We start from the raw sequence: 9,589 nt of genomic DNA on the forward strand, positions 1-9,589 counted from the left end.
CACATTCGTCTTGTCTATGGCACCACTCTTGCCTTTGCCGACCTTCTTTGATTTGCCCCTTATTGGCGTCCTAGTTAGGAGGCAAGCAATTGACCTACCCAAACCAGGTCTAGCAACCTTCATGTTGGCAAGCAAGTCACAAAACTCCTTTGCGAAGAAAGCATTAGAATTTGGAGCAGGTGCCGACACACTTGACTCGATGGTCATGCCACTCACAGGCACCATTTGCTCGATGGTCACATGCACCACTTGCTCGATGGTCATGCCACTCACAACCCCACGCTGGCAAGCAAGTCATGAACTTGGTATGGTTTGGTACCTCTTGCATGACCGAACCATCAAACTCTGCATGATCTGAGTGTGATGATAAAATGAACGGCATGCCAGCTCATATAAATAGTAGGATGTGGCTAGGTCTCAGTCGATTAAGACTTAATCAAGTCTCAGTCAATTAATATATGTAAGAAAGAAAAAAGAAAAAATTTCACGGATCTTAATGTAAGATCTCACTAATATAACATTGACTGAGACATAAATCAAGTTTCAGTCGACTGAGATTTAGCAACACTGTAAATAGTACTCTCCCAAAACTCCTAATTTTCCACCCTGGTTGGTTGAGCCTGCAGCGACATGTACTCAGGCTTCCTATGTTGGTGGCTCTGGATTGAGATATAGGAGTAAACCAAGCCACTCTTTTTAGTTTTTATTAAATCCGTGCCTGCCAAACACCGATTTGCCTTAGTGCAACCATCTTGTAGGAGTCGTGCCGGCTAAGTGGTCATCCTCCCTGTGATTTGGAACACATGGAAAAAGGGGAACCGAAGGATGGATCGCGGCTAACCTACATCGAAGTGGCAAATATGGCCTTTGAGGATATGCGTCAGCGCGAGCTTGCTTTCGGAGCGCAAGGCTAGATCATTGGCGTGATTCCTGCATAGTGCCCTTTTTTCTTTAGCTTGTTTCCCTAAGAAACATCTTTCCTCTTGTAAATGTATGTTTCTCCGAGTAGGGCGTTTCGGTGCCCAGTCTCATCTACACCCGGTTAGAATACAATTCGTAAATTTTTTTTTTTAGAAAATTTCATTTTTTTTGTAAGGTAGACAATTTGATATGTGAGGACCGCTTCAAATCTCAAGTCATTTGGGCATCTGAGCAGCTCTCAGTAGAAAAGACAAATCAGACCAAAACAGTATAAGAACAGTAAACATTTTTACAGACCCGCAATTTATCTTTCTTGCTGAGAGCTCCTCAACTGTCCAAATGATTTGAAAATTGGAGCGGACCTCACGCATCAAATTGTCTACCGCACAAAAAAATTGGAATTTTTAAAACTTTTTTAGGATTTATTTTGATTTTTTTCATCAATGCGGGTGCAAATGAGCTCGGGTGTAGAGATGGATTTTCGTGTTTCTTCCTTCTATCTTAATGAAAAGGCAACGCTTTTGCCCGTTGCTTGAAAAAACAAATCACCTTGTGAACCTGTAAAAATCATCACTTCAAACTCTATCTACTTTTTTCTCTGCTGTATATGCGTTTTTTCTTTTAATGATGCGTGGGCACATTTCTCGAAACCGCAACTCTCCGATTTGAACGAGTTAGTTAAGATGTATCATGTATATAAGCCTAGAAGATTCACTTGTACTGCCAAAGAGTCATGAAGCCGAATCTTTTTGACTTTGGTGTTCATGTTCTCTTCGCATCGTCTCTTCTGCGAGCAAAAAAGGCCACATGAACTGCTAAGTGAGATCCACACCGTGTTTCTTTTGCGCCCCCACCCCCATAACTAATATAGTAAAGTACACATGCATTGCACGCACGGACTTAAATAACCATAGTAATGAATGAATAATGACATATCACATTATAACAGGTAACACATGTATGTTTGGAGTCATATATGCATGTGTATTTGTAGATTTAATTCTCGCAGTTCATCCCCTTGAAAATCAAATTATAGCTACAAAATACTCGAAGACTGGACGATATAATACTACACGAAACACATGAGAAATATATCCAACATAATTATTTTGAGTAATGCTACACATACAGATTGGTTGTTACGGATTCAACGGATTGTAATTAGGTGGCCGTTTTTGATTGGAGATTAGGAGGGAGGCGCGGCTCATCCCCATGAAAATCTGGGGGGATTAAGTAGCGTTGAGATGCCTGTATTCCTCCGTGCGTCTAGGATCATTGATTATCTTTAGGTATTCCATATTGCAATTTTGAGTAGCTAGTATTGCATCTTCAAAGACAAATGAAACTTTTGAATGATATGTCATAGCCTTGAACGAAAAAAAAAACATAAATTCAAAGTCAAGAGCAATTCTTTTAGAGGAAAACAAACTTGGGGGAATATATGGCCGAGTGTAGAACAAATAAGAAGTGCATTTGATTTGAGGTTTTTGCATATCGTGCATTGTAATTCATAAAGTGAAGAACGGAGTGGTAATTTGAAGAAAAAGGTTGAATAATGGAAGTATGGAATATTCTAGAACAAAGGATGTTTGTGTTTTGACGTTTGTGCATATTATTCGTTGTAAATTATAAAGTCTAAAAGAATGGTAATACATTCAGAGGAATTGTTTTGTAAAATTTAAATGGAAGATTTTGGAACAAAGAGGAAGTTGTTTTGAGGTTTGTGCATTGTGATTAAGCTCAAACATGGAATCTTCTACATACTACACATGGCAAAACCCGACTGAGTGAAGAAGATATCCGACAACCAACATTGCTCAGATTTGTTACCTTTATACCGTCGGATTGATTTCATCCAACAATCAATATTCAAAGTATAGATATAGATGTTCTAGGCTCCGACCCAATGAACTATTTGAATGCTAGTCAAATTCTCAAAATTAATGAGTTAGTTCGACAAATTGGACGTAGTCCATTTCTCCAGATCGGATGAACCAAGTGTTGTTTTCTTGAGGACGGGGTGGGTGGGCTAAGGTGGTGTGGGGTTGAGCAGAGACGCGAGGTTCTTGAGTCGTGACCTTTGCCATGCTATTGCCTTGTTGGTTGTTGCTATAGAAAGTCTCAAATCCCAGGAAAATTGTGGTGGAGCTGAGGCTTCACGACACACCTTATCTAGCCATCCATTTTCTACATCATGATACATGTAGGATTTTTTTGTCTTTTTAACCCCTTGTCGGCGGGCACGCCTAGGGTGAGGAACCCGAAGGAGAGTGGGGTCGGTGGGAGGCAGCAGGAGAACTGGCTCCCGTACGTCGCCGCCTTCTGCGACAGGAACGACTGCACACCGCCGCCGAGCTCGACGAGGCCGTCAAGCCTAGGGTTGAATGTGTCCGTGTGGTTGTAGCCGAATTGGAAGCCTTTGATGGCTTTCGAGCCGGTTAGTGCAAGGGTGTCAGAGGCGTAACTCCCTAGAGTGTATGAGCTTTCTAGGTAGCTAATAACGTACTGGCACTGGTCATGAGAACAACCTTTCCACTACCAGCCAAGCTGTGAGCACACCATAGAGATACAGAAGAAGGGCGTGAGGAGCTTGATGCCGTAGAGTCGAACAGTGTGCCGACATGGGTGTTGCAGCGCACCAGAAGACGTGGTTTCCGGTGTCGATGCCGATGGCCGAATGTCGGCAACCCAATCCCAATTGTGACCATGTACTCCATCGAGCCTAGCGCGTCTCCCAGGAGGGGCAGCATGCTCACGTCAGATTGGTGCAACCCGTTCGCACCGCGGCCTGCTGGACGTAGCCCGCTCGGGCAACGTCATGGTGCAGCTGCTCCGAGAAGCTGCGCTCCTTGGAGGGCACTAGCGTGCAAGGTCCGTGTCGGTGGCTCAAATATAAATAATTATTGAATAAATACAACATGGTAAAGTGTGATGGGGGGCATATGCCCTTTGTCCATGTTGATTTTATATTCTGCAAAACTTTTTAATAATTTATTTAAGCATATAGATATATTGGATCCTTATTTAATATGGGCCCCAGGTCGGCACACCCCTGTTTCATTACTCAAAACCAAAGATCGAGAGAGGAAGAAGTGAGTGGACGGAACTCGGCCAAGGTAAAGGATAATCATTGCAAAAGTGCATTTTGCCATGTTCACTAACTAAACTTTCCACTTCGCATCAACTAAAATTGCCATGAAATACGTTCGGGTTGCTATGCTTAAAATCCGAATGTTCGTAATTTATTATTTCTGCTTTTTTATGGGTCGGTCTAGAGCGAGGAAGAAGTTGCTTAGGCGCACATCTTTACCACGTCCAAATCGATTAGTATCATGACACCAAGTTCTTTTCCTAGGACGAACGGAACTTTATCTTGTTGTATGCACGTATTAATTAAGGGAACTAAAGCAACTATTTCACTAGCCTGAGCATGATTGCATGGCACCTTGCTGCAAACATTTAGTTTTTTCTAGACCGTGGTGGAAGTACGCCATGGTATGGACTGGGAAGATTGATAGTTTGATATGTATAGACTGGTTTACCTAGAAGTTGTTGGGGAACGTAGTAAAATTTTAAAATTTTTTACGCATCACCAAGGTCAATCTATGGAGTTATCTAGCAACGAGGGAGAGGGGAGTGCATCTACATACCTTTGTAGATCGCGAGTGGAAGCGTTCAAGAGAACGGGGTTGATGGAGTCATACTCGTCGTGATCCAAATCACCGATGACCTAGCGCCGAACGAACGACACCTCCGCGTTCAACACACGTACGGTTGGGAAGACGTCTCCTCCAACTTGATCCAGCAAGGAGGAAGGAGAGGTTGATGGAGATCCAGCAGCACGACGGCGTGATGGTGGAAGCAACGGTGATCTCGGCAGGGCTTCGCCAAACTCAGCAAGAGGGAGAGGTGTCACGGGAGGGAGAGGGAGGCGCCAGGGGCTAGGGTGTGGCTGCCCTCCCTCCCCCCACTATATATAGGACCCCTAGGGGGCGCCGGCCCTAGGAGATGGGATCTCCAAGGGGGGGCGGCGGCCAAGGGGGTGGCTTGCCCCCCAAGCCAAGTGGGGCGCCCCCCACCCCTAGGGTTTCCAACCCTAGGCGCAGGGGGAGGCCCAAGGGGGGGCGCACCAGCCCACTAGGGGCTGGTTCCCCTCCCACTTCAGCCCATGGGGCCCTCCGGGATAGGTGGCCCTACCCGGTGGACCCCCGGGACCCTTCCGGTGGTCCCAGTACAATACCAATTACCCCCGAAACTTTCCCGATGGCCGAAACTTGACTTCCTATATATAAATCTTCACCTCCGGACCATTTTGGAACTCCTCGTGATGTCCGGGATCTCATCCGGGACTCCGAACAACTTTTGGGTTACCGTATACTAATATCTCAACAACCCTAGCGTCACCGAACCTTAAGTGTGTAGACCCTACGGGTTCGGGAGACACGCAGACATGACCGAGACGACTCTCCGGTCAATAACCAACAGCAGGATCTGGATACCCATGTTGGCTCCCACATGCTCCTCGATGATCTCATCGGATGAACCACGATGTCGAGGATTCAATCAATCCCGTATACAATTCCCTTTGTCAATGGGTACGTTACTTGCCCGAGACTCGATCGTCGGTATCCCAATACCTCGTTCAATCTTGTTACCGGCAAGTCACTTTACTCGTACCGTAATGCATGATCCCGTGATCAACCACTTGGTCACATTGAGCTCATTATGATGATGCATTACCGAGTGGGCCCAGAGATACCTCTCCGTCATACGGAGCGACAAATCCCAGTCTCGATTCGTGCAACCCAACAGACACTTTCGGAGATACCCGTAGTGCACCTTTATAGTCACCCAGTTACGTTGTGACGTTTGGCACACCCAAAGCACTCCTACGGTATCCGGGAGTTGCACAACCTCATGGTCTAAGGAGATGATACTTGACATTCGGAAAAGCTATAGCAAACGAACTACACGACCTTTGAGCTATGCTTAGGATTGGGTCTTGTCCATCACATCATTCTCCTAATGATGTGATCCCGTTATCAATGACATCTAATGTCCATAGTCAGGAAACCATGACTATCTTTTGATCAACGAGCTAGTCAACTAGAGGCTCACTAGGGACGTGTTGTGGTCTATGTATTCACACATGTATTACGATTTCCGGATAACACAATTATAGCATGAACAATAGAAAATTATCATGAACAAGGAAATATAATAATAACCATTTTATTATTGCCTCTAGGGCATATTTCCAACAGTCTTCCACTTGCACTAGAGTCAATAATCTAGTTACATTGTGATGAATCGAACACCCATTGAGTTTTGGTGTTGATCATGTTTTGCTCTAGGGAGAGGTTTAGTCAATGGATCTGCTACATTCAGGTCCGTATGTACTTTACAAATATCTATGTCTCCATTTTGAACACTTTCACGAATGGAATTGAAGCGACACTTGATATGCCTGGTCTTCCTGTGAAACCTGGTCTCCTTGGCAAGGGCAATAGCTCCAGTGTTGTCACAGAAGAGAGTCATCGGGTCCGACGCATTGGGAATGACTCCTAGGTCGGTAATGAACTCCTTCACCCAGATTGCTTCTTGTGCTGCCTCCGAGGCTGCCATGTACTCCGCTTCACATGTAGATCCCGCCACAACGCTTTGCTTGCAACTGCACCAGCTTACTGCCCCATCATTCAAAATATACACGTATCCGGTTTGTGACTTAGAGTCATCCAGATCTGTGTCGAAGCTAGCATCGACGTAACCCTTTACGACGAGCTCTTCATCACCTCCATAAACGAGAAACATATCCTTAGTCCTCTTCAGGTACTTTAGGATATTCTTGACCGCTGTCCAGTGTTCCATGCCAGGATTACTTTGGTACCTTCCTACCAAACTTACGGCAAGGTTTACATCAGGTCTGGTACACAGCATAGCATACATGATAGACCCTATGGCCGAGGCATAGGGGACGACACTCATCTTTTCTCTATCTTCTGCCGTGGTCGGGCATTGAGCCGTGCTCAATCTCGTACCTTGCAATATAGGCAAGAACCCCTTCTTTGACTGATCCATATTGAACTTCTTCAATATCTTGTCAAGGTACATACTCTGTGAAAGACCAATGAGGCGTCTCGATCTATCTCTATAGATCTTGATGCCTAATATGTAAGCAGCTTCTCCAAGATCCTTCATTGAAAAACACTTGTTCAAGTAGGCCTTTATGCTTTCCAAGAATTCTATATCATTTCCCATCAACAGTATGTCATGCACATACAATATGAGAAATGCTACAGAGCTCCCACTCACTTTCTTGTAAATGCAGGCTTCTCCATAAGTCTGCGTAAACCCAAACGCTTTGATCATCTCATCAAAACGAATGTTCCAACTCCGAGATGCTTGCACCAGCCCATAAATCGAGCGTTGGAGCTTGCACACCTTGTCAGCATTCTTAGGATCGACAAAACCTTCCGGCTGCATCATATACAATTCTTCCTTAAGGAAACCATTAAGGAACGCCGTTTTGACGTCCATTTGCCATATCTCATAATCATAGAATGCGGCAATTGTTAACATGATTCGGACGGACTTCAGCTTCGCTACGGGTGAGAAAGTCTCATCGTAGTCAACCCCTTGAACTTGTCAATAACCCTTAGCGACAAGCCGAGCTTTATAGATGGTTACATTACCATCCGCGTCTGTCTTCTTCTTAAAGATTCATTTATTTTCTATGGCTCGCCGATCATCGGGCAAGTCAGTCAAAGTCCATACTTCGTTTTCATACATGGATCCTATCTCGGATTTCATGGCTTCCAGCCATTTGTCGGAATCTGGGCCCGCCATCGCTTCCTCATAGTTCGAAGGTTCACCGTTGTCTAACAACATGATTTCCAAGACAAGGTTGCCGTACCACTCTGGTGCGGAACATGTCCTTGTGGACCTACGAAGTTTAGTAGCAACTTGATCTAAAGTTTCATGATCATCATCATTAACTTCCTCTCTAGTCGGTGCAGGCACCTCAGGAACAATTTCCTGAGCTGCGCCACTCTCCGGTTCAAGAGGCAATACTTCATCAAGTTCTACTTTCCTCCCACTCACTTTTTTCGAGAGAAACTCTTTCTCTAGAAAGGATCCATTCTTGGCAACAAAGATCTTGCCTTCGGATCTGAGGTAGAAGGTATACCCAATATTTTCTTTAGGGTATCCTATGAAGACGCATTTTTCCGACTTGGGTTCGAGCTTTTCAGGTTGAAGTTTCTTGACATAAGCATCGCATCCCCAAACTTTTAGAAACGACAGCTTAGGTTTCTTCCCAAACCATAATTCATATGGTGTCGTCTCAACGGATTTCGACAGAGCCCTATTTAAAGTGAATGCAGCAGTCTCTAAAGCATAGCCCCAAAATGACAGCGGTAGATCGGTAAGAGACATCATAGATCGCACCATATCCAATAGAGTGCGATTACTATGTTCAGACACACCATTACGCTGGGGTGTTCCAGGCGGCATGAGTTGTGAAACTATTCCACATTTCCTTAAGTGCGTGCCAAATTCGTGAATCAAGTATTCTCCCCCACGATCTGATCGCAAGAACTTGATTTTCTTGTCACGTTGATTCTCAACCTCACTCTGAAATTCCTTGAACTTTTCAAAGGTCTCAGACTTGTGTTTCATTAAGTAGACATACCCATATCTACTCAAGTCATCAGTGGGGGTGAGAACATAACGATAGCCACCGCGAGCCTCAACACTCATTGGACTGCACACATCAGTATGTATGATTTCCAATAAGTTGGTTGCTCGCTCCATTGTTCCTGAGAACGGAGTCTTGGTCATTTTACATATGAGGCATGGTTCGCACATGTCAAATGATTCATAATCAAGAGACTCCAAAAGTCCATCTGCATGGAGCTTCTTCATGCGTTTGACACCTATGTGACCAAGGCGGCAGTGCCACAAGTTGTGGGACTATCATTATCAACCTTACATCTTTTGGTATTCACACTATGAATATGTGTAACATTACGCTCGAGATTCATTAAGAATAAACCATTCACCAGCGGAGCATGACCATAAAACATATCTCTCATATAAATAGAACAACCATTATTCTCGGATTTAAATGAGTAGCCATCTCGAATTAAACGAGATCCTGATACAATGTTCATGCTCAAAGCTGGCACTAAATAACAATTATTGAGGTTTAAAACTAATCCCGTAGGTAAATGTAGAGGTAGCGTGCCGACGGCGATCACATCGACCTTGGAACCATTCCCGACGCGCATCGTCACCTCATCCTTCGCCAGTCTCCGCTTATTCCGCACCTCCTGCTTTGAGTTACAAATGTGAGCAACCGCACCGATATCAAATACCCAGAAGCTACTAAGAGTATTGGTAAGGTACACATCAATTACATGTATATCACATATACCTTTAGTGTTGCCAGCCTTCTTGTCCGCTAAATATTTGGGGCAGTTCCGCTTCCAGTGACCACTTCCCTTGCAATAAAAACACTCAGTCTCGGGCTTGGGTCCATTCTTTGGCTTCTTCCCGGCAGCTTGCTTACCGGGCGCGGAAACCCCCTTGTCGTCCTTCTTGAAGTTCTTCTTACCCTTGCCTTTCTTAAACTTAGTGGTTTTATTAACCATCAACACTTGATGTTCCT

The sequence above is a fragment of the Triticum urartu genome, chromosome 3, assembly GCF_003073215.2.
Source record: "Triticum urartu cultivar G1812 chromosome 3, Tu2.1, whole genome shotgun sequence".
Taxonomy (NCBI): Eukaryota; Viridiplantae; Streptophyta; class Magnoliopsida; order Poales; family Poaceae; genus Triticum; species Triticum urartu.